At 34.9% G+C, this 27,071-nt stretch overlaps 1 long non-coding RNA gene across 2 annotated transcripts in view; it reads right to left on the bottom strand.

The window, feature by feature from the left end:
• Positions 1–27,071, bottom strand: part of LOC141572435 (uncharacterized) — a 1,196,122-nt gene that overhangs the window by 303,793 nt on the left and 865,258 nt on the right. The gene's annotated exons all lie outside the window — the stretch shown is intronic.

Genomic DNA, 27,071 nt, shown 5'->3' with positions numbered 1-27,071 from the left:
CAAGTAATGCATCAGAATTACCTGGGAAATGTATTCAATACAGATTCCTGGTCTCATCACAGAAACTGAATCAGTATTCCTGGGGTATACTCAGCACCTGTGTTTTTAAAGAATTCTCTGTTGATACCAATACACAATTGGGTTTTAGACCCACTGAGTCAGGCAATGTTGTACCCATAACCGAGTTCTGGCAAGGCAGAGGTCTTGGTTAACTCTCATTAGTTTCCTTCAGGGATGGCACTTTATCTCTAAATGCCAGTCCCAAAGACATCAAAGTGTTGTCCATTGAAGTTGTTCTGCAAAGCCACACTACTGTTTAGGGAACAAGTAGAGAGTATAATCCGATACTCCTCAAATCCAGTCCATATTTTTATCTTTTCCTTCTCCAGCTTGGCCTTATGTAGATGGTATGCGCAAAATATGGCCTGCCAATGAGGAGAGTCATCAAATTATATTAATGTGTATAGGGGAATTATTATCCCAGAGATAAGATGGGTAAGTAATAGCCGTGCTAGAATCCCTTCCTTGATAGTATACATTTTTCATTTTAATATCATTGTTTATCTTTTCTTTTTTTCTTCACTGAGAGTTGAAAGTCTCTTGAGAGCACAAATGTTTTATTTATAATCTTTATGTGATACTATCCAACAGAAAGCCGAACTCATAGAAGATGCTGAGGCAATGCTATTGATTAAATGAATAATCCAGTCTCAATAATTGTAATCACTTATTATGCTGCTTAACAGTTTTTTTGTCACTTGCCTGCCTACCCCATCCCCATCCAGATGGTTAGATCTCAAGGAAAGGGACTGGTCTCACACTTTTCAGTAATCTTAGTATCTAGCCCAGAGTCTGGAGTAGGCACCTTAGTACATACCATCGAATAAATTAATGAAATAATGCAAAGAGTTTTTTCAATCATGTTTAAGTTCAGAGCCAAATCAAGTCATAGGTTCTTTTTTGTTCCATTTTTCCCTCCTCAGCCTAGAGAAACTATGTAGAAACAAGATTTTAAACGCTGGCAGACTTCTTTCTTCATGACCTTTTCTCAAATTGAGAAGTTGAGGTTTATATAAGCTAGACTTGTCCCATGAGATTCCCAAAAAGGTCTAGATGGGGCACCACATAAATATATGGGGGACTGCACAGAGAAATGTGTGAGGCAAGAAGAGTCAGGAAATGATACAGGCGTCATTATGAACATAGAACTGCCTGGGGCTAATGCAGGCAAACTCAGCTCCAGAATCTTATGGATGGATTATTTCAAATAGCACTGGCAGCCTCAGCCATCTACGAACAATTCAGTCATGCCTAACTTCTCTGACCTTTTTAAGTGCCAGGTACTCCTTTGACAATATCTGTCAAATTTTGGCAGTATCTTGACTCAGGCTGAGTAAATGGCTCCTCTCAAAGCTTCTAGTCACATCCATGTAACAACAGGCTCATCTATTCAAACACAGTGCACCAGCTTCAGAGGATTTTGTTTCACAATTGTACAGAGACTGTTAGAGTGGTATTAGGGTAGTTGGATGGACTTGTAGAGGAGAGACCAATAAAAAATAGCTAGGAAGACCTAGTTAAAAGAACATAAGGCTATGGGGGCATTGTTCTGTCTAAAGTACTGAATAATATTTATATTGAAGTGTATGCCATCTATTTTAACTTTCTAAAATCAAACATTTTGTGCCTGAGAAATGCTACTCACTCATTCATTCATTCATTCATCCATAAAATATTTATTGAGTACCTTCTAGATGCTACAACAAATAAAAGAGCAAGACATGTCTCTAGAATTTAGATTATTGCAGTCTAATCAACAAGTGTGATAAGGACCAACCACTGTAGAAACTAAGATAGTGTGGGATAGAATAGAGGACCCCCAGCTAATGATTTATTGTGTGGCGTTGTGACATCAGGGTGGAAGTCAGTTCTCAGAGAATGTTGCATAGAGAAAACAGCCTCTGCTGAAACATGAAGAACATGTGGAAATTTTTACCATTGGACCAGTATTTCAGGCAAAGAAATCAATATATATGAAAGTCTAGGGATCTGTGAGTTTAATCTTCTTCGAACTGAAAATAGTATACTATAGCTAGAGCAACAAGTGATGGATTATATATGTGGGAGGGAGAAGGAGGAGGAGACAGGCAAGGGAGAATGGAAAAGAGGGAGGCGGGACTGTGGCCAGATCATGAAGGGACCTGTACACCACCTTAGCGAGTATGGACTTTATCACGAGATCACTTGGAAGCTTTGAAGGGTTTTAGCCAACTAAGTGACACTATCGTAGGAGAGGACAGAGGAGATGGACAGAGCTAGCATATTTGACTTATACCCAGGCTGCAGAAAAGATAGGACTGAATGATTTGGTGTTAGAAGGTAAATAAATGAGAGAAAACAAGGATGGTTCTGGGATAATGGCTTAATCTTCTTTTGTCTGAAGAAGATCGGTTGGGTCAGCACAGAAAGTGTCCCATTCACTCCTAGGTAAGGACTTCATGTTCTAGAGGGTAGGGATCCGAAGTTGGGGTCCAAAGCACACTTGAAATATACCTACATATTAATTTTACATATTTTATGTATCAAGGTAAGAGACAGGGAAGAATGTCAATTTTACAATTAATGATCTTACTGACTTTAAAAAGTCCCCCACAGAAAATTTACTTCAGGAATTATTTGAGAATTAAAAAGATAATGGTTAAGGCAAGTTATTTAAGTGAACAAAAATATTTTTTGCAAAACATCATTATCCTGGATGAATAGGTGAGAGATATATCTCTCCCTTAGGGAGATAAATCTTAAAAGTATCTCTATTCATCTTGGAATGTGTTTCTTCTTGTAGGAGTTCTACATGTTTAGGCTACCAATGAGACATAAGAGATACAATTTGCAGCCTTCACAGTTTTACCAAGTTTTTGTTTGTTTGTTTTCTTTTTCATTTTTTTCAGCATAGATACATCCAATGTAAACATTAAACTTATCCTGATTAAAACTGAGGGATATCTTTTTTTTTTTTTTTTTTTAAGGACTGAAGCAGCATTATTGCAAAGCTATGAATTCAACCCAAACCCCTATCACCTGTGCTTTTGAGTAAAGTCACGTTCATTGTCGGGTGCTTTTTTGAAACCTGAGTACTACATGCTGTAGTGTGCATTGGATGAAACAAAGCACACAAAGGTAATTTCAACTATAATCATGATCTGTAGTATTCTTATTATCTATTGTAAACAGAGGTCAGAATCAGTATGTTTGAAATGCAAAGAATGAGCCAGAATCTATATGTGAACACCAAGGAACTTAGGTAAGAAGCACATTTCTTTCCTCCTCCAGGTGAAATTGTCTGCATGGTCCTGTGTACACCAAGCTCATCAGCTTGGGAAGAGCAGCGGTATGGAATTTTAGAAAGCATATGTTTTTGTGCAGAGTATTTCACTGTAAGAATAAAAACAGTATATGCTATCTTAAGAAAAGCTTTTTTGAGTGTTTGAAGTCTCCTAAATTCCTGCATATAAATGTTGAATATCTCCAAAATGTCAATCAATCTTGTTTTTCAGTTAACTTTTAGAATAAGATGATAATGAACTTGAAATTGGTTGGTGCCTTACACAGACAGTAATTAGACTTGGAAAAGACCTATTAGGATATCTCATTTCATCTCTTTGCCCAGAGAGGACTGTTTCTCCTGAGAGTCCCTATTAATGTGTCCTGACTAGTTTTAAAAATCTCAAGGGAAGAAATATTTACTATATTCTTGGAGAACTATTTAATTACAGGCTTAAGAAAACAGAACACCTACTTAGGAATTAGAAAGCACAGATTTGGTTCTTGATTTTTGTCATTTATTATTTTACGACTTTGAACTAGACACCTAGATTATCTAAGCCTCAATTTAAAAAAAAAATGGTGTCATATCACAGGATAGCGATGGGACTCAATAGAGAAAACATGTGTAAACTGAACGAAACATTGCGTGGAATATTACAGTCACCTGATAAATAAAATGTATCTCCTTGACCCCCATCCCCCCTCCCCACACACACCAATCACTCCTTCTCCTACTCCTTCCCCCAACATTTTCCCTGAGGTAAGTATACTTTCTTAATTTCAGGGGGAAGACGTTGGTGCATTTCCTCCTTCTGGGTCTCCAAGAATATTAGTTTCCTAGGATCCCATAACAACATGCCAAAAATGGAGTTGTTTAAAGCAACAGAAACTTATTCTCTCACAGTTCTGGAGACTAGACATCTGAAATCAAGGAGGACCATGCTCCCTCTGAAAGTTCTCGGGAAGAATTTCTTCTTGCCTCTTTCTAGTTTCTGGTGGTTCCCAGCAATTCTATGCGTTCTTTTGTCTTATACTTGGTTCGCTTCTATCTCTGTCTCTACCTTCATATAACCTTTATCCTGTGTCTCTGTATGTCTTCTCTTCTTATAAGGATACCAGTCATTTGATTTAAGACTCATCCCCATCCAAAATGACCTCATATTAATTAATTACATCTGTAAAAATCCTATTTCCAAATAAGGCCCCATTTTGAGATTCCAGTGGACATTAATTTTGGTGATGCTATTCAACCCACTATACCATTTGTCATGTATGTCCTTAGCTGACTTCTCAACTGAGGAGCTTCTTCCATTGTAAGATGCACTGCAAACTCATAACCCTGATGGTATTGACTTGGTTAATAATCAAGCTTTCTCTTTTTACCAATCAGGGAAAGTTATTACTACTCTGACCCAGTTCTACTCACGGTTCTCTGAAGATCCTACATTATGGGAGAGACAATAAAGGACATGCGAGAGATTTCTATTATCAGACAGAAAGGAGGGTCTGAGACTGAACAGTCCAAATGTGCTAAATTCCTCTACACCATTCTATAACTTCTGGAATGAGGAGAGTAAATGGAAGTCCTTATTCCATCTGTGGTTCTACTGAGTGACTTAAGCGAGCCATTTAAATTCTTTCATTATTGCCCCATCCTTTTCAAATGTAAATTGGGGGCAGAGGGATAGCAAGTTCCTTGCCTATTTACTGGGGGCTATTGAGAGGACAATATGACATGACAAATGAGAAAGTAATTTTGAAAGGTTAAGTGATATATATGTTTGCATTATTTTGTAGAGTGTTATTGTTGCCCCAGTAGATTATAAATGACTAGAGATTTAGTACCATGTCTTTCTCATGTGAGTTCTTCCTTCTCTATCCCTTTCCACAGAGCACTCCACTAATATCTATAATAAAGCATTACCTATTTTGGGAACTTAATTTAAGTGAAATTGAATTGAATCATTAGTTTTCCAAGTTCTGTGCTTTAAATAACCGTTAACACATATGTATAGGAATATTTTTTCACAAGTTTTAGAATTCTTTTCCAGTTATTAACCCATTTCCTTACTATTATTTTGAATTTCTTTATATATATACATGCTAAATGTCGGTTTACCCTTTCTAACGTGAATGTCAAAAATCACTATTCACAATGAAATCTGCACTAAATAAATTATTTTATGTTGAGTTTCTTATAAAACAAATGTTAGAAGTAACTTTTGTGTATAAGAGAAATGTGAGAAATCACTGCTGTGTATATAAAGCTCTTGCTATGTGATGATAGAGAAACATAAAATACCCACTGGTCCAGATCCCACCAATTTTCCCAATCTCAAATAAACACCGTATTAACATCTCAATCATTCATTTGGTGGGATCTACAAGGTCATGAGCCAATGCAAATGAAAAGAGACAAAGGTAATGTAAAAGCCAGAAAAACAAATACTTGCTGATTTTCTCATTATTTGTTAGATGAATATTATGGAAGGATAATAGTTCTCAACATTGAATTCATATGAATGAATATTCACAAGCATGTGATTTTGCTATTCGCAAATGATTCAGTCAAGGTGACATAGTAACTTATTTTAAACAACATGAGGAATCAACCTCACTTTGGCTGTTACTGTTTGATTTCACAACAGTTGGACCTAGAGATAGACCTAACTCTTGTTTTTTGTTGTTTTCCTTTGAGCAAACTAAACAATTAATTTAGTTGTGATAATCCAAGCTTTTCTCCCCCTCCTCATTTTCTTTTAACCATTCATTAAATTAGATACAATCCTGGGCCTCTGCATGAGACAGTGTTCTTTGAAATTTTTCATATGTATGTATGTATGTATATATGTATGTATGTATGTATGTATGTGTTAGTTAAAACACACATGAGACATTTTCTTTCAGGTACACTTTAAAGAAGGTTACGGTCACTTGTTGGAAAAAAGGTTACATGCATTGCTTCTGCTCTTTGCTGGCATTTAACTTAATCTCTTTATACCTAATTTTCTAATCTGCAAATGTGGAATAATGCCAACTTCATGTAGATCTTAGCAGGATTAAAGGGACAAACTTGAAAATTGTAGAGACAAAGAAAATGTCATTTGCAATGCTTCTTCCACTTAATATCTGATTGGCTCCTGTCAAGGCTTACTTCTCTGCTCCTGTTTCCTCACATTTAAAGAAAAGAAAAATAACAGTACCCACTTCACAGTTAGGAAGATTCAGTAGAATGACAAATGTGTTCTGAGAATATAAAATTATTTAACTATTAGGTAAGGGACTTAAAAACATGAATTTAACTTTCTCAATAAGGTTTATTTCTTATCTTTGGAGATGTATGGGGGGAATGGAATTATATTTCCTACTCTAATATTATCAATTATGTGGAAAATTCTAAATTTCAAAACATGATTGCTCTGATACTGCCTAAATATAACTATCTTAGGAAAGTGGTACTATTTTGTATTCTTGAAAGCAAACACACAGAAATTTTATTTCAAGGAAATACTAAATTCAAACCATATCCTATTATCTCCAAGGCCATTAGCTTTTTGTAGTAAAGAAGAAAAAGAAAAAAAAAAAATCAAAAAACAATAGAGAAACCCAGAACTATCAATGTGACACAAAATAAAATGAAAGGGATAGGTTACTGGTAATATTAACTCAGCTAATGCATCCCAGGCTGACCCCCAAGGTTCAGTACCATTATAGTGTAACAACAGATTCCAGAACATTTTGCCCAAAACTCATTTCCTATAGATCCCCTCAAAACATCTATGAAGACCCTGTCTATTGAGGGAAATGTTTTATATCACGATTGTGAGTATGTAGGCGCAGGAGCTTTACGTATATGATGAACAGAAATTGAGGCATTAAGTGATCCTAGACCATTCAATCTGTGACCCACACAGAGGTCTGAAAAGTAACTGGGTACAAAATTGCTAAATACACTTCAATTAGATTAACTAAGAGCTTGTAAAAAGGAAGAAAAAAAAAAGGCTTAAAATTATGTAATTAGTATAGCTCTCCTAAGGAGAGATTAATTATAGTAATCATAAATCATTTCTCTCTCATAACTGTAAATAGAGAACAAAGTGGTACTGATAGACCTTCTTTACCAGTTTTCTTTCTGGTGAAAAAATATTTTTTGACATGGATAACTGTCACATATGATTGTCATTTGGAGGAGAATGGGGGAAGAAAAACCATTTTGTTTTAATCTCTGGAAAAATCATTCCTCAGTAATTGTCACAAATGTTTTTTCATAAGCATGAACTTTTCACACTTCTGATAGTTCCCAGGCTGCCTTTGAGGATAAGGGAATGATCAAGAGGAAACACTTTTGCACTTCTGTGTAATGTTTATTCTAAGCCTAAAAACATGATGTTTAAGGAACATCTCAAAGTCAGGTTTTGTTAATTTTCCCCTTTACTGTGGGGATCTGAAAGGAAAAGAGAGAGAGAGAGAGAGAGAGAGAGAGAGAGAGAGAGAGACAGAGAGAGAGAGACAGAGAGAGAGAACAATGATACAACAATACAACTGGCTTTACTTCATGCTGACCCACTTTTTAATTCCATTGTAAAACAAGGACATTTCAGAAACTTAGTCTATAAAAATGCTGGTCTATAGATACAGTTGCTTGAAAAAAGATGTTTCATATTTGGGAAAATTTGAATTTTTTATAGACATCCACAAAATTGTATTTTTGGACATTTTTCTCCCAAATATTTTCAGGCTGCTTACACTGATATTATAATTTAGATAACTTCATAGGGAGCCAGGGTCTTCTCTTTTACCACCTTGACAATATAACCAAAACAGTGGCAAAAAGAAATATAGTTCAACATGGTCGATCTTTCTAAAACAGCAACATTTTAATTTTACTATTGTGTTAAAGCTTATGGGAAATTTTTCTGTTTGTTTTATTTTGGTTTTAGTTTTGTTTTTACTTTTGTTTCATGTTTTAACAGAAAAAAAATAAAAGGGAAGAAAGAGAAAACATTCTTTGCTGACATACGAAACAGCTTTGACAAGGAGGGGGCCATCTTGAGAGCGTTTTTTTTTTTTTTTTTTTCCTAAATTCCCTTAATATATCCAAAGCAAAACCATTAAATTATGCTGGAAATTCAGACTATGAATTATTATGGAAAATATTTCATTTTGGCTTATGATAGCAAAGTTGCACATATTGCTGCTTTAATGTTAGAACGAGAATATGGCATAGGGGAATTAAAATGTAAGTCCACACATTGCCCAGTTAGTGAGAAAAATTCCAGCCTTGGTGTGGGAAACCAGACCGTCTTACGTGTGTATCTTGCATTTCCCTTCTTTGGGACTTTACCTGGGCAGGTAGAATACCAAGGACAGACAAAGGTTTTACCTTAGGGATCTATATGTAGAATCCAGACAAGGTCAGTTCTTGTCCCCCCCTCCCTAACCCAGGGTACAGTCACATTAACTGGGCTGCTCAAGAAGATCAGGCAAAATGAAGCCCTAATACTTAACTTTCCTGAGGCTCCCTCAGGTCTAACAGATGGTGCAAATTGTAAGTTTTTGAAACTTTATATTTTCTTGATGCCTCAACATCCCCATAAACAATCTCTGAGCACCCCTACTTGCCCTCCCCTGACTGTGACCTAGTGACATTCAAACTCAACAATAAAATCCCCTCACACCTATTGTTTGTGTCATTCATCCTGATCCCTGATAAGCACTTGCCTAAGGGTCCTCATTCTGTCTCAGGTCCCCTCCTGCTGAATTAAGCTGCTCCCTTGTCTCTCCTCCCACATGGTCTCTTGCAAGACTTGGCATAGCTCTCTCTTTTTGTACTTGTGAATATAATAAGTCTCTTTCAATTTAAATTTCATATTGTACCTAAATATGTATTTTTCCCCTTAATTTAGTTTTCACAATTACCTGGCAAAGCAGTTATTATTGTTCCTACTTGACATCCAAGGAATCTGAAGCCTAGATATTTTAAACGACTTATTACCCAACCAAGAAATGGCAGATTTAAAGTTTACATTCTTGGACTTAAGACCATAGAGACAAGAGGGTCAAAATCAGAGAAGAAGGCAATGTAACAAGGGAAACAAAGAGAGGGGAGGTGAATTTATGTGGAGCCACAAGTCAAGGAATGCAGACAGCTTCTAGAAGCTGGAAAAGGCAAGGAAAGATTCTCCCCTAGAGGCTGCCTGCACAAGGAACCAATCCTGCCAACTCCTTGATTTTAGCTCAGTGAGACTTGCGAACTTCGGACCATCAGAAGTGTAAGATAATACATTTGTGTTGTTTTAAGCTACTAAATTTGCAGTAATTTGTTAAATCATCAACAGAAAACTATTACAACATGTGTATTACGAGATCACTAATGATATTATAAAGAGTAGATTTAGAAAAGCCGTATTTGAAAAAGCCAAGAGATAAAGGATTAAGAATAGAGTGGTACATGAAGAAATGAAGTGGAAGAGTCAGGTGATCCTCAGCGACGTCATTCCTTCTTATGAACACCTAATTTAATTCAATGTACAATTCTTGTGTCCAACTGTATGCAAAGTGCTAGGTTGCAAAGATGTAGCAGATGCTTTTTCCCTCAAGAAGTTTAGTCTAGCAGGGGAGAGATTAAAGTGTAAGACTTAAGTAATACAATATTCAGATTGTCATAAAAAAAGACAAAAGAGAAAAAAATGTGATTCATTCTGATTAGGGTGAAAGAAGTGGCTTGGAAATGACTTCACAATCAAGATATCCTATAATTTGTGACTTAATTAAAGAGTAGAAGTATCCCAGAGAAAGATCTGGAAGCAGGGAACCATAGACTAGAAATAAATGAGTTGTGAAAAGCATAAGGGCATTGTGAGGATTGGTAAATTACTTGGCGTAAGTGGAAATCACAGTGCATAACAGGTATGTGTCAAAATTAGGATAATACACTTTGAATTGAGAACCTCCAAAATTAATTCCTAATATATCTACTGTTTGCTATCTCCAGTGCTACCATCCTAATTCCAAGCATCATTATCACTTAATAACAACCCTTGAGTATTTCCCCATTCCTTGCTATACTTCATCCTTATTGGCCCTATTCTCCCTTCCTCTTTTTCTTGGATAGTCCTAAATCTTTCTTCTTTATGGCTTTTGTCTTTGCTATCACTTATGCTCAAATAACTTACCCCACTGATGTCCACATCGCTTCCCCTACTTGTCAGTCAGGTCTCACTTTATTACAGTGGTCTTCCAGGGCTACCTTGGATATGGTACTCAGATATTCCATATCATGCCACCATGTTTTATTTTAATCCTGGCTTTCATCACTATCTGAAATCTTATCCGTTTATTTACTTTATTGCCTACATAATCTCATTCCCAACCCCTGCAAAGTTCTTAGCTTCTTGAAAGTGCATTTTGTTAGTCTTGTTAATTGTTCTACTTCTACTGTCTGGAACAGTGCCTGAGACATATTGGGCAGTCGACATACTTACTGAATGAATAATGAGTCAACAGTTTTAAGTAATGTCCAGGAAAAAAAGAAATATACTAGGATTTTAGTTTAGGAAAACAGATCTTTTAGGCACTTCTTAAACAATGACCTCCATTGTAATTGATATTTTAGGTGAAAATAGAATTGCTTATATCTACAGGGTTATTTTAATGGAGATAATAAGACAAGTAGAAAAATTTTAGAAAGATAATATAGCTCATGTTCCCTGCATACGGGGAAAATAAATTTTACTCTCAAGAGAAATAACAAGACATAATTTTGGACTGTAAAATTCCCTGCAAATTTCTCTGTTTTTCTGGTAAATTCATATTCATTTATATTGTCACCATTATCCACAAATGAATTAGGTAGACATTGATTTTGTTTCCATAACACCTTGTGTTTATATCTGTCATATTTTATTTCACACTGTAGAATAATTAACTTGTTTCTTATCTCTTATTCACTAGACTGGAACTTTTTTTTTTTTTCTTTCCCTTTTTTGGATTAAGAGTGTTTTATTTGAAAAAAAAAAAAAGAGTATTTTATTTGACTATGAATCTCTGATTCTGAACACTGTTCCTATACCATAGGCAGTATTTACTAGATCCTGGTTGGTCACAATCACATCCCTATATTCTCCCTATGCCACTATTCAAATGCCTGAAATTGTACTCTAGAAATGTTTGCTTTATATTTTAGTTGATACCTGCCAATATTATCTGAAAAAAATGCAAATTCCTCTGGTAATGTGCACATATTATTTTCCATGCTAACGACAACCATTATTAATTGACTATCGACTATATGCCAGGTATCTATATATACAGAGTGCCAAAAAATGTATACACATTTTAAGAAAAGAAAACTGTATTAAAATTGTAGTACTCAACATATACCAATAACAAAGGGTAAATACAAGTCACGTTTGATGTCTGCAATTACAAGAGGTGATCAAAGTGGTTCCCATCAGCGTCCAGATACTTCTGATTACAGCGAACTACTGCTTGAGCAACATTGATCAAAGTTTCCACTTGTATACATTTTTTGGCACCTCCAGTATTACATTGAATTATCACAAAATAATCATGAAATATGTTCTAATTGGCAGGTAAAAAAAAAATGAACACGCTAAGAAATTAAGTGACTTGTCTAGGGTCACACATCTATAATTGACAATTGACTTTAGTTCTCTCTGACTCCAAAGACTTGAGTATTCAAATGAACCACAATTAAAAAGAAATTTTTAATAACTTATTCTGAAAAAATTCAAACATACAGAAAATTTGCAAGCACAATTTACAGAACTTCCGTAACCGTGAAACCAGTTTCCCCAACTTAACATTTCATTGCATTTGTTCTATGGCATTCATCCTCTCTTCTCTTCACCAAATATCTGGCCACCCCAAGACCAAGTCAAGTTGGCAAATACTTTATCTAAAATAGCACCACTTTATCTAAAATAGCAGCCCACTCTTTTTCTTAATATCATTTGCCACTCTCTGACTTTAAGTTATGTATCTATTGATTATTTATTTATTCATTGTCTATCATTCCCATTAAAAACATTTGCTCAGTGAAGGCAAAATATTGTTTTTCTTGGTTACCACTGCATTCCAAGTGCCTAGAACAGTACCTGAACCTAGCCAGAGCTCATTAAACATTTGTTGAACTAAGAAAGAAATGAATGAACGGAGTAATGACTTTAGTTCTATGGTATTACAACCCACATCAAATTGTGAAAATTTTTAGGCTGTGTATGACTTTCATCCTTTTATTACTCCAGGGCTTGCCACAGTGCTGAGTTAATAAATGTGCATCGAATGAATGAGAGAATGAATAAACAAATGAGTGGAAAAAATAGTGGAAAGCCATTTGTATAGTTCTAGATTCAGAATTCTCACTACAGTGCTCTTTCTGGTAGCCCAAACCACTGCATTCCTTATTTATTTAACTAGATACCTTCATTATTTTTAAGGTTGGCCCAAATTTGATTGGGAAAATTTATTTGCTACTAAAATTAATTACTGGGTCAAACTTTCCTTTCCTGCAAGATTACTACATTTCTTTCTCTCTAGGTAAAATTCTCAATTTGAGATGTTTGAAAAATAGCAATATTACCTTGAAACACTTATAAACAGATAAATTGTGCTTCTATTTAATGCCTTTTAAGTAAGCACTAAAAAACAACCATTGCAGCATTTGGTTTCCCATGATGACAATGAAGAATGAAAACTAAATACCTGTGAGCTCAGGTTCCATTAATATATCGGTTTGTTTCCACTGAGTATTTGAAATGTCATAGAAGGGATAGAGAATAGACACAGGGAGCCTGGAAATTAGTTTTGGATTCTTAAACTGATATTTTCTTCACTCTTGAACAAACTGCCTGATCTCTTTGCATGTGGGGCTGCAAATCACAGCACTCCCTCCTTCCACCTGACCTGTGTTAAGTCCAAATTCAGTCCCTTACTGTGGGATGTAGGGAATGGTTTTCTCTGGGCCTTGGTTTCTCCATTTCTAAAATAAAGAATGACACATTGCCAATTTAAAAAGTTTATAATGAGAATAAAATGAGAGGTTGTGTGCAAAGTATAAAAAGCAAAAACAGTAAATATTGTACTATTACTTCTGTCCCTTCTCTTTCTCTAGGATACAGTAGAATGGAAAGAGTATGAAAAGTTCTATACACAATTCCTAAATAGAAATGGGGCATGAATGCTCTCAAGAATTTGCATCCTATATGTAAAATTGATAAGGAAATGTTAAAAATGAATTGTCAACTCTAATTTCCTCTGCTGCACACATCACCAGCATCCCTCTAACCCCACACATTGACTATCTAGTTCATAAGAGCAGTAGTTGCTCCAACTAGGAATTTAAGAAGTGGTTGATATCTTAGCCTTCATCACTCAGATTGTTAGTTTACACACACTGCTCATTAAATTCCAGAAATATATCTGAAATTCACCCTCTCTTCGTAAGTCCACACTATTTCTTCCTCTGTTTAACATTTTAGCACTTCTCATTTACAAACTTGGCCTTCCTCCTTCTCATCTTAACTCTTTCAATATAATTGTTTTAAAAATGTCAATGTTTTATAAAATATGATTGTGTGGCTCCCTCTAGCAATGGATTCTTATTGACTAGAGAATAAATTATACAAACCAACAAACAAATCTTTCACCTATCATATAAGCTCCTTTAAGATCTGGTCCTAATCTACCTATGCAGTCACATTTCCTATCACCCTTCTCTAAGTCCCATGTACCATAATCTAATCACAATCTATTTCTTTGAACCTGCTATGTGTTTTCATCTACTCTGCACCTTAATCTTTGCACATGTTACTCCCTGACCCATCCGTCTAAAGTAGCCCTTCAGACACTCTATCACATCATTCTGCTTTATTTCTTTTACAACATGTCTCTCCAACGGATATTTTCTTGTTTATTGATTATCCCCTTCTGCCATCATATAAATCCCATAGGAACAGTGATCTTGTTTTGTTTAGTCACACAATCCTGGTATCTACAAAAATTCCTAGAAAATAGTAAGCACTTCAAATTGTGTGCTTAATAAATGAATGAATGAATGCTCCTTCTGTCTAATAACATTTACTTCCTCTAGTATTGGTTAACTAATATTCATCTTTTAATTCTCACTGTGATAGGCTACAGAAGGATGCGACAGAAATTACTGGAGCTCTCCAAAATTTAGGTTTTCTCCTTCCTGGCCACAAAGCTAGACTACATTTTCCAGCCTACCTGACAATGAGATATGGTCATATAACTATTCTGAACAATGTAATGTGAACAGAAGTAATATTGACCACTTCTAAGCCTATACTAACTCGCATAGACTTCCCATACAAAATCTTCATTCAGTGGTTGAACAAAGATGAGTCTGGGGATCTACATAAGGGTGGAGCTACAAGATGGAAGAAGCCTGGGCCCTTGAAGGACTGATTAGAGACCAGAGTGCATCCATCTAGTACCCACACTGCACTGTGCTTATGTCTTAAGCTTTTATTTCATTAAGTCATTAGGATTTGAGGAGTAATTTGTAATAGCAGTTAGCCTATCCTGATTAACACAAATAGTTTGGTGAGAGCATGTGAAACCCCCACCTCCACCCCAACTAAAGTATGAGACACTTACGGGCAAGAGTCATAGCTGATTCAATATTCTATCCTCAGCTTCTAATACCATCGTGGATACACATGTGTGCCGAGAAACAATGACTAACCACAATGATATATTTTCTGAAATCTCTCTAAAATATAATTTATTCTCAAATGACACCAAAAGTTCCCTGTCCTGTACCAGTGTTTCCTTAAACAAACTGAAATAAAAATATTTTTAGAATCTGTGTGACTTAATGGAAAAATAACAGCATGTGAGACTAGATAGATCTCTCAAAGATTGGTTTCTCCAGTTACTAATTTTGTGACCTTGAACAAGTTACATTACCTCTGGGAGTCTCATTTCTTCATCTGTAGATGGGCATAATAATTACTGTGAGAACCAGAGATAATGTGCATATTCATATAACGAATGGTGCCTGGCAAATATGCTAATAATGAAAATGGTATTGATAATGATTATTGTCATAATTATAAGCCAAAAGTGTATATTTCTCCATGGAAATTGTGGAAGAAAGCAGAACAGTCTTCTTTGGTAGAATACTTAACAAGGTAGTTACTCCTGATAAGATGTCTTGTATGGGAGGGAGGTTGCATCATTTCTCTGAGGTTTTGGTCAAGGTCTAATGCTAGTGGGGGCTTTGGCAGCATAAGCCTTGATAGAAGAAATCTGACAGTAGCTCAAATGCAATGCAGGCACCCACGGGCTTTGCCAAGAGCTTAGGTCATTTGTAAGTAGCAGCGACTGGCGCTGCCACTGAGAATATGACAGACAGGAAACCAGAGATTTGAGTATTATAAGAACTGAGCAATAACAACAGGAATTCCCCAGTCATTCTTCAAAATTCTGTGGTATTCCATTTATTATTTGTAAGTGGATATTTTTTTCAGGAAAATAACAGCTAATCCAGACATTGTTGGTAAAATTTCAAGCTGGAGTTTTCTCCAGAGAGATTTATTTAGAATAAAACTTTGAATCATTTAAAAGAAAACCAGACAAATTCTCATGTATTTTCCCCCAGGAAATCAACTCATTTCTAAGGGAAGATCAAATGATATACAACAGCCCAAACTGACTTATTGAAGATGTTATCAAATCCTCTGTATTTCCTCATAATGATATGAGAAAATAGAGACACATTAAGCAATTGAGTCTCCAAAGGAGTCAGAAAAAATATAATACATAATTTTAACCTGGGGTAGAAAATTTGAAGTTGACATGGATTGGCTTCAATGTACTATCTGAATCCATGTCCTGCCCCTCAAGAAAGTATGAGGATTGGTACCTATGCTATAGTGTGAGCTTACAATTTTAAGACAGATGCAGAGAAATTCAGGACCAAACAATAATAGTAAAAACAATACCAATATCTCCATTATTGCTTGCCTATGTTGGGAAACTTCAGTTGAAAAAGTACTTTCACTGACATTAGTTAAACCCCCAAGAGGAACACTGCTAGGCATCATGAGAATTCTACAGAATCACTGCCATGCCCATCAAAGAACTAAGGGTTAAGCAATGGAAGAAGGTACTGAACAGAGACAATCTCTCTGGTTTGTTTTCTACCTAGGAGGTGCCTTTATCATCAGAGAACAGAGCACTGCAAGAGTGGAATCCAGAGTAAAGGAAGATCAAGGTACTTGTAAGCCCTTTAGTATTTTGTGGATAAAGATAGAAGTGAGAGCAGTCAGATTTGGGAAGATTATACATGATTCAGCACTATGTCAAGAACCTTGGGTTTCAGAAAATTGACGTACTGGGAAATACAACTTAGTGTAGTGTTAGCTTTATTTTATTGCTATGAACAGTGCAGATCAGAGGGATTAATGACTGGATTAAGAATTCAAACAGGGCAAGTGATAAAGTAGGGCTAAGAGACCCAGTTGCGAGAGCTATACCATCTTGTTCCACCAGGGAACCTCTTTAATCTTGGGTGGTGGGGTAGTTTAAGTGTGATAAGTTCTCCTCTCTCATAGCATAGGTCTATAAATAATATCTAAAATTTGTAGCTCAAGCATTAGCCATATAGTTATTTAATGTGTTAGTATAGAATTAATGACCATAGGAAATAATAAGGGAATTAATAGAGTTAAAATGGTCCCTTCTAAGCAGTACGACTGAGTATAGGGTGACACTTTTTTTTTTTTGGGGGGGGGTCACAGCTCACAGTGGCCCATGCCTGCATGGAACCAGCACCACCCGCTTGGTGTTATCAGCACCACCCTCCAACCAAACTAACCGGCCACCACAGACACTTTTTAAAATTATTTAAATTTAGAAAATTTAAAAAAAAAGTACTAAAAAAGTAAAACTTATTTTTAGATATATACACCCCCGTGTTCATTACAGCACTATTTATAATAACCAAGATATGGAAATAAGCTAAGTGGCCATCGAAGAATGAATGGATGAAAAAATTATGATTTTATATACATATATATATATATATATATATATATATATATATATATATATGTATATAAAATGGGATATTATTCAGCCATAAAAATGAATGAAATCGTGCCATTGGCAACAACATGGGTAGACCTCAAGGGCATTATGCTAAGTGAAATATGTCAGACAGAGAAGAATAAACACTGTACAATCTCTCTTATATAAGTGGAATCTAAAAAAAATAAGAGTAAAAAAATCTCATGGATACAAAGAACAGATTGGTGGTTGCTAGAGGGTGGGAGAAATGAGAAATGGGTAAAGGAGCTCAAAGGTTAAAGAACAATCAAGACAATTCACAATCATAACAGAATAAAGGGAAAAGCTATGATCATTTCAACAGATGTCTAAATAACAAAAATTCAACAACACATTCATGATATAAGCACTCAGCAATCAGAAATAGAAGGGCATTTCGTCCATCTAATAAAGGGCCACTCTAAAAAAAAAATTCTACATTCGCCATCATACCTAAGAGTGAAATAGCAAATATTTTCTTCCTAAGATTGAGAACAAGCAGAATGCCTACTCTTATAACTATGATTCAAGATTATACAGGAAGTTCTAGCCATTTTAAAAAGGCAAGAAAAAGAAAATGCATAAAGATGGAGAAAGTTAAACTATTTCTATTTACACATAATATAATGTTTATGAAAACTCGGTGGCCCCTACAAAACAACTATTAGAAATAATCAGCGACTGTAGCAAGTTCATAGGATAAGATTACTATAAAACAAAACCTAAACTGTATTTTTATGTGCTAGTGGCAAACAAATGGAAAACAGACCAAAACATCAGCTACATTTATAATAACATACCTGGCTGATTCATAGTTCTTAAAATTATTATCTTCCCTTATACCTTAAATCACTGAGACAGTAAATGAATATTAAAATAAATAAATATTCAATCAATCAGAATGAATTAGAAAGAGCCCTGGGCACAATGTCCTTTACTAGCTCCAACATTTACCAAAATGACTTTAGAAACATGACTTAAAGACCACCAAAACTCTCATTAAAAAAACAAACAAAACTATACAACAGGTTGAATATTATATTTACATATATAATAGGTATATATATATACATATATATGTATATATATACATTTACATATATACATATACATATATGTATATATATGATTGATAGGGAGGGTAATATAAAAGTGTGTGTGTGTGTGTGTGTGTGTGTGTGTATTTTACCCTTTTATATTACCCTCCCTATCAAACAAGGTAGAGCTTTACTGAAAGAATGTATCTATGGGGCATAAGGAACTTCTGCTGTCATTACAAGGCATATGAGGTATACTCATACCTCTACTAATATACCCATTATGCTTATTAGATCATGTGATGCAAAATGGAAAATGGCTAATAATCAAGAAAATATCCACATCTATTGTGAAAACCAGGAGTAAAAGTCATCTTATCCACTGACTTTAAAAGTCACTAGAATGAGAGGATGAATTCTGTCTCATGAAATCATGTCTCAGCTACCCATGGCCATTGCGACCTGCAGTTCTTCTAACTGCTTTGAACAGCAACAGATACATACATTTCACTGAATTTTTACCATAAAGACTTATGGTGAAGACTATGCCCTAAGCGTATGGGTTAATGTGAAGAAAATGACATCGATATATAACTATTTTGGATTCATCTCCCAAGATTAAAACATTTCCAGTGTGACCCTGCATTGAGGGCTTGGATGGGGAAAGAATATCAATTCCTGACAGAATGTCTCCATGGCCTTAGAGAATAATAGCTTGACCTTCAGTGACATGGAAAGTTTTATATCTACTTCAGTTAAAAAAAAAAAAAAAGACACCTTGTACATTTACAGGTAAAAGACTTCATCATACTAATGGTCCTAAGGCAAGCCATGGAATTATTGAAACCTTTTTGCTTCTTTCAGAGTATTACTATTAATTACTAAAAAGACATCCTTTATTGAGATAAGGACCTGACATTTAGAACTTTGCAACATTGTCTTTGCCATAATCTGGCATCTGTTGGGTGATAAATTAGAATATACACGTATGTAACTTGAACAAATGCACTAAATGTACTCCTGGGCCCATGGTTTTCTCTCCATATCTGCTTCTGGTTTGCACACTCACAGCCCATTTTCAGCTTAATTGGAAGAGACATCCATCTTAAATAAACATCTGTCTCTACCTCTCAACTGCTTCGGTCCTTTAGCTGGGGCTATGCAGGATGAATTTAAAATCCTTAGCAAGTTGTATAAGATGTGTCTTCACCTGGATCTTCTCCAGCTGTCCAGACTAACATTTTGTAACCACATTAAATGTGCCAGGCACTGTGCTAAGCCCATGATGTTAATTATACCTTTAAAACTTAACATAATCTTAGCATAACCTAGAAAGTATTATGCTAAGTGAAATAAGTCAGACAGAGGAGTACAGATGCATTATGATTTCACCTATATATGGAATCTAAAAACTAAAATAAATGAACAAACAAAACAAAAAGAAACAGACTCATAGATACAGAGAAAATAACTGATGGTTGCCAGAGGGGTTGGGGGTGGGGGGAGGGCAAAAAAAAGATAAAGGGAAATATGAGGTACAAAATTCCAGTTGTAAAATAAATAAGTCATGGGAACATAATGTACAGCATAGGAAATTTAGTCAATAATATATTAACTTTGTATGATGTCAGATGGTTATTAGACTTCTCATGGTGATCACTTCATTAGGTATATAAATTTTTTATATGTATCATTTTTTATTAAATTTATTGTGGTGACATTGGTTAATAAAATTATATAGGCTTAAAGTGTACAATTCTATAATACATCATCTATATATTGCATTGTGTGCTCATCACCTGAAGTCAAATCATGTTGAATGACTATATTGTACACTTGAAACTAATATGATATTGATTGTTGTACCAGGTCAATTAAGTTCGGGAACTTGTTGCAATGATGTTGCTAATCTTTTTTGATATCAGAGGGATTATTCATTATGAATTTGTACTAACTGGACAAAAAAATTAACTAAGTTTACTATTTGGAAATGCTGAAAAAGCTGTAGGGAAAAGTTAGAAGACTTGAACTTTTTGCCAATAATTCATGACTCTTGCATCACAACAATGCACCAGTTCACACAGTGCTGTCTGTGAGGGAGGTTTTAGCCAGTAAGTAAATCACTGTATTGGAACACCCTCCCTACTCTCCTGATCTGGCTTCCAATGACTTCTTTCTGTACGTGAAGATAAAGGAAATATTGAAAGGAAGACATTTTGATGACATCAGGACATCAACGGTAATATGAGGACAGCTCTGATGGCCATTTCAGAAAAAGAGTTCCAAAATTGCTCTGAAGGGTGGAGTAGGTACTGTTGTTGGTGCATAGCTTCCCAAGGGGAGCACTTTGAAGGTGACTGTAATGATATTCAGCAATGAGGTATGTAGCACTTTTTCTAGGATGAGTTGGCAAACTTGTCAGACCTCATATATATCTTAATTTTTAAAAAATCTTGATTGAGACATATTAATAAGTGGTACAACTAGGAGTTCAAGAGCTATATCTTTTCTGGAGCCACTCCTACTTCACTCAGTATGGTTTTGTAACTCCAGTCTGTAGTATTATTTTCTTTCCATTTAGGAGTTTCCTCATTTGTACTGGGAACACAAGTGCATCGTCTTCTAAATAGTACTTTAGTAACTGGGTATCTTTATTCCAGGGCAAAACAACTAAATCTTTTCAATTTTATGGATACTTTTAAAAAGAAAGAAAACAGAAAATTGGAAGTAGGAATATGAGGCAAACTTAAGATAGAGCAGGTGTAGAATTTTTTCAATGAAGTCTCAAGAAATATAAAGAAAGCAGTGGAAACTGGAGTTTTGGACACTCCTGAATTCTGTAGGCTGGAGAGAACTGAGGTGGGAGAAAGAGATACTGAATTTTTTCTAGAAAGTGACAAATAAGGGATGGTAAATGAGTATCAATTGTTCATTTTTTATTATTACTCAAGGACTTAAATGTTATTACTGTACTCTTCACAATACCATTGTAATTCATTTACTTTAACAACAACAACAAAATGTTCATAAAGACCTCTACGTATTCACATATTATAGTGGTCTTCCTTCAATACTAGTCTTGTCCACCTTCCAATCTTTCAACTGTGGAGGTTTTAAGGAATGTAACTTTTAATAATTGAAATGGGGGGTTTGACTGTATTTGCTTCTTCCTGAAGACATGGTTTTGTTTGTTTGCTTATATATACTACTGCATCACCTTGGGCATATACTTCTTTTTGTTCCCTTCTCTAACACCTACTTATTCTTGGAGGTTAACTTATCTTACCTTCTCTCCTATGACCCCATGCATTCTGGATCAGGTTTTCCTTCTCTGAGTTCCTGCGGCACCTTGTGCTTGCATCTATGATGATGTTTCCACATTGGAAAGAAGTTGTCTGTCTTCCAGTGTGGGAAACATTTCTTTTTCAGTGCTAGTTAATGTGACATAATAAGTAAGAATGTTGACTTTGAAACCATTCCCACTAGGTCCAAATCCTTGCTCTACCTTTTACTGTCAGAGAGACCTTCTAAAAATGACTCAACTTCCCTATACTTCAGGGTCCTTATCTATAAATGGGAATAATCAAAGTAGCTACATCATGGATTGGTTGTGCCAGCTAATTTAGAAGTGGTTAGAAACATAATTGGCACATACAAGTTTCTCAGCATTAATTGAGTGAACTTATTTGACAGGAGACTATGATTAGCCAGCATGACTTCATTCTTTTAGATCTTATTTTCTCCAATGATTAAAAAAGAAATGAGGGGCTATGAGTTCTAGAAAAGTGGAGAATACTTCTGTTCAAGAAACAAATGAACTGCACAGTATTTTATCTGGACTTCTTACAGCTCTTATTCCTTTCCACTTTGTAATATAGTTTTCTGCTGTTTCTGTTTTATGTCTTCCTTGAGTGAATTGGACCCCTATTTCATTTGTATCTTACCTGTATTATGTTGCCTGATGCATAATGGCAACTCAAATATAATTTGTTAAATAAACACATATAAATAAATCTGCAAAGAATCAAAAGAGCCAGTAAGTCTGATACTATAAAAGCTTAACTTGAATTGTTCTTCAAATTGGGTGCTTCGATCATGAATCACTGTTAATATCCACTGAAGTAGGAAACCTTATAATTATAAAATATAACTTCTGTTACAATTCCAGACACTATAAAATCAAAATATATTCCCACTCTCTAAAATCGTAATTTAATGGAATAGTTAAGCACTCAGTGAGTATTATAGACTTCACTGCCTTATGGTAGACACTTGGTGATAAATATTTAGGACTACATATTTGTTCTCAAGAAACTTACAAGTGTTTGATGTCATTCTTCTTCTTTAAGTGCATTTTGAATATATTTTTATGATCTATCAAAATAACCTATTCTAATAGCAATGATGTATTCTGCCTGCCTGTATACAATGTATACTGTGCAATACATCCCAAAAAGAATAGCTTATCTTTTTTTGACTTTTTTACAGTTTACTAAGTATCAGAAACCTTATATTTAATCAGATATTTGAAAGAAATGTACTCACATGCTTGGGCATAAAATTAAAAGAATTTAAACACACTAAAATTTCTAATGACATCTAATATTTTCTTATTACATTTAGCAAATCAGAGAATTCATTGCTTGAAATAAAAGTTTGTTCTCCTTGTTTAATAACAACCATTTATTTACTTAAGTTAGCTTTTAAATCTGTGAAGCTCCCAAAGATCACTTGGACTGAGCCATAAAAAAAAACACCAAAAAACAAAAAAACCTCTAAGTCCCTATTTCTAATTTCTCTCTTCCTCTCTCTTCCTCGTTCTCTCTCTCTCTCTCTCTCTCTCTCTCCTGTGCTTTCTTTTATTTTAGATCCTTACTTTCTTCAGTTGCTCTTCCAAACATGGCTTTGAAAGGTGACGGGACAAAGTGGTCGCAATAGAATATTTACACCCAAGTCTTTAGCCTCCACAGTGCCTCTGCAAATTCTACTTCATCTGTCTGTGAACCATCCATACTTTTGAAATTTTGACTCCCTTCTAAGTCACAGTTCTAAAGGCCCATTCTGGGGAAGGTCTCTGGCATCTCCACTCCAAGATCAAGTTAGTTCCACTGCATCATGCAACATGATGACATTGACATATTGAATGAAGCTTCTCATACATACAATCTAAGGTCACCTGCACAAGTAGTCCTGTGAAATACACAGTATTACAATCACAAGTTTATGGCTAAATACATGTCTGCTAAGAAAGGTTAATTAACTTGCTTAAATTTACTATGTACAAGAACTGAGATTCAAATCTAGGTCTTCATCACTCCAAAGCCTGAGTTCATAGCCACCAACCTATATATAAAATGTTATCAAAATAAACTAACCCGGTGTTCTGTAATTATCTATCCCATGCTCATTTTGTCAGTAGGTGGTAACGTCCCTGAGGAAATGGACCTATTATTATATTCTTATTACCTAGAACCTAATAAGGGTTTAGTAAGTGTTTGATGGATGAACTGAGAAGTGGGTGGATGGAAAGAGATGAAGAAAAGGAAGAATAGGCAGATTGGAAGATGGACAAATGACTAAATTAATGACGAAAATAGATGGAAAAATCTAATCTTACAGATTGGCTTGTGGTCTGACATGAAGATAAAATTGAATTATTGCATCTGCGCCCCATCCTTTGCCCTGGCTTGTTCTACCTGTACAACCTTTCACGAGTGTTAATATGTCCTGATTGTTTTTCATCTACTATTGTTAAAATGTACTAATTTTCTTCTCTGGGAGTGCTTAGAGAAAGTATTGCTGATATTTGTGTGGTGCTTTAATTCCTCATACATCCTTCCAGACAACACCTTTGACATTTTGTGAGGTCGTATTTCCCCGAAGGCAGGTTTATTTCCCATAGAGTAGGTGATCCAAAAATGTTACATGAATAAATGAATCAATAAAAAATGAACACATGAAGGAATCAGTCAATTAATCAATCACTTAATCGATGTTTGTATATACAATCTGTAGATTTAGTTACTAGCTTTTGTTTATTTCCCACTGTGGCTAAGGGACCTAACATTTACAACTCAAGCATGACTCTGTGACAGGTATTGTGGTAGGCTCTCATGCACAATGAATCATATAATCCTCATTATAGCCATGCAAGATACGTGTTTTTTATTCTCATCTCAGACATTCGTAAACAAAGGCTCAGAGAGTTTACATTTGATGAGATAAAAAGCCAAATACCTATAAAGTAGCAGAGCTCTGATTCTAACCATGTCATTCTGACTCTTCATTGCCTGCTCTTTTCTTTGTATGTAGATTGTAGAATGCCTTTGAATGTGATATAAATTTGGTTTGTGATGTTTAAACCAATAATGCCCACTTTCCTAAGACACTGAAGCTTACCAGTCAGATATATCATTGGAGTTACCAACCCTTATTCTAGAAAAAGAAATTAAAACTATAAGAAAGGCTGAATACCCAGTTACATATAACATGCTTCATCAAATTGGCCTTTGTTGCCTTCTGAGGAGCTGGGAAATAGTGCTAAGTGCTTCCCTGAAATAACTCAGTGCAATCTATCATCCATTCCTGGTCTGCTACCACCTCCTCCATACATAGAAAGATAATCATGTATTTATTCATGGCTTTTTATAGCTTAACATATTTTTCAAAAGATGACTCATTCTGGAGACGTTTTCTTGTGATTACTGACTTGGCATGTTCTCCAAAAGTAAAACTGCACCTGGAATATGTACATTTCCAAGGGAAAACTCCAAATAATGGCTTTATGCTAAACTGAGAACTCATTGGCTTTCTTTTTTCTTTTGTAATTAAATTTTTTCAGCTTTATTGAAATGTATTTAACAAATAAAAAGTTTATATATTTAAGATATACATGATGCTTTTATAAATGTATACATTGTGAAATGATTACCACAATTAAACTAATTAACATACCCATCATTTCATGTAGTTACCTTTTTTTTTTTTTGGTGGGGGGAGTTGAGGAGATCTACCCTTTTACAAATTTCAAACATACAGTAAGTATTGTTACTATAGTAACCATGCTGTAAAACAGATCTCCAGAACTTACTCTGGAACTGAAACTTTGTACCCTTTGGCCAACATTTCCCCATTTCCTCAGCCCCTGGAAACTACCATTCTATTCTGTTTTTATGAGTTAAACTTCTTTAGATTCCATATATAAGTGAGTTCATGAAGTATTTTACTTTCTGTGTCTGGCTTATTTTACTAAGCATAATGTCCTTTAGCTTCATCCATATTGCCACAAATGTCAGGATGTCCTTCTTTTTTAAAGCTGAATAATATTTTATTGTATATATACATCACCGTTTTTTAATCCATTAGTCTATCAACAGACACTAAGGTTGTTTCTATATCTTGACTATTTTTAATAATTCTACAATAAACATGGGAATGCTGATATCTCGTTGAGAGAATGATTTCATTTCCTTCAGACATATACCCAGAAGTAGGATTGCTGAATCATATGTGGTTTTATTTTTAAATTTTGAGGAAACTCCAAATTGTTTTCTATAGTGCTGTACCAATTTACATTCTCACCAACAGTGTACACGTGTTCTCTTTTCTTTATGTCCTCACCCACACTTGTTATCTTTTGTCTTTTTGATAATAGTCATTCTATTATCAAAGGTGATATCATTTGTATTTTGAATTTACATTTCTCTTACGATTAGATGATACTAACCACCTTTTATATCTTTTATATACCTGTTGGCCATTTGCATGTCTTCTCTGGAAAAATTTCTAATGTCCATTTGTGTCCTTTGCCCATTTTTCATTTCTCTCTCTCTCTCTCTCTCTCTCTCTCTCTCTCTCTCGCTCTTTCTTTCTTTTTTTGCTACTGAGTTGACTTCCTTACATATTTTGGATATTAATTCCTTCTTAGATACATGGCTGACAAATATTTTCTCCTGTTCTATAAGTTGTCTCTTCAATCTGTTGATCGTTTGCTTTGCTGTGAAAACTCATTGGTTTTAGGATCATGCTAAACTCAAAGGGTAGGAAGATTAAGGAGAAAATAAAAAAGAAAGGAAGGAAGAGAGAAAGGAAGGAACCTAATGGCATCTGCCTTAAAGGTAATAATTTAGATCTTCAAAGGAAATGTAATAGTTCTATTTATTTATTTTGTCATGAAAAACTTTTAATTCACTACCCAAGAAAAAAACAGTTCATTTCCAATATTAGGCTATATATTAAATAGGATTGCTGCAATGAAGCAATTTAAAGATGAGAAATCAGAAGTCATATAAGAAGAAATATATATGGACCAGTGTTTATGGTAAGTCAATTACCGTAATTGGGCATTTACATTGGAATAAAATTTCTGGCAGCTAAGTTAATGAAGAAAGACACTTGATGAAAATCAGATGATCATCAGAAGAGATAATTCGTTCCTGGGTGTGACATTTGAAGAATTTTACCTTGAGCAAATCAAGAAATGAAATGGGAAGGATGGAGCTTGTATCACACAGCCTTGAATGAGGTCTTCTCTAAGTATAAAGTTTGATAGGTTATTTAACCCTTCTAAGATTTACCTCAGTAAAAATAATTTACATGTTTAACATTCAATTA

The sequence above is a fragment of the Rhinolophus sinicus genome, linkage group LG06 (genome assembly GCF_036562045.2).
Source record: "Rhinolophus sinicus isolate RSC01 linkage group LG06, ASM3656204v1, whole genome shotgun sequence".
Lineage (NCBI taxonomy): Eukaryota > Metazoa > Chordata > Mammalia > Chiroptera > Rhinolophidae > Rhinolophus > Rhinolophus sinicus.
The sequence above is the reverse complement of the archived record's forward strand: the minus strand, read 5'-3'. Positions and strand labels throughout refer to the sequence as shown.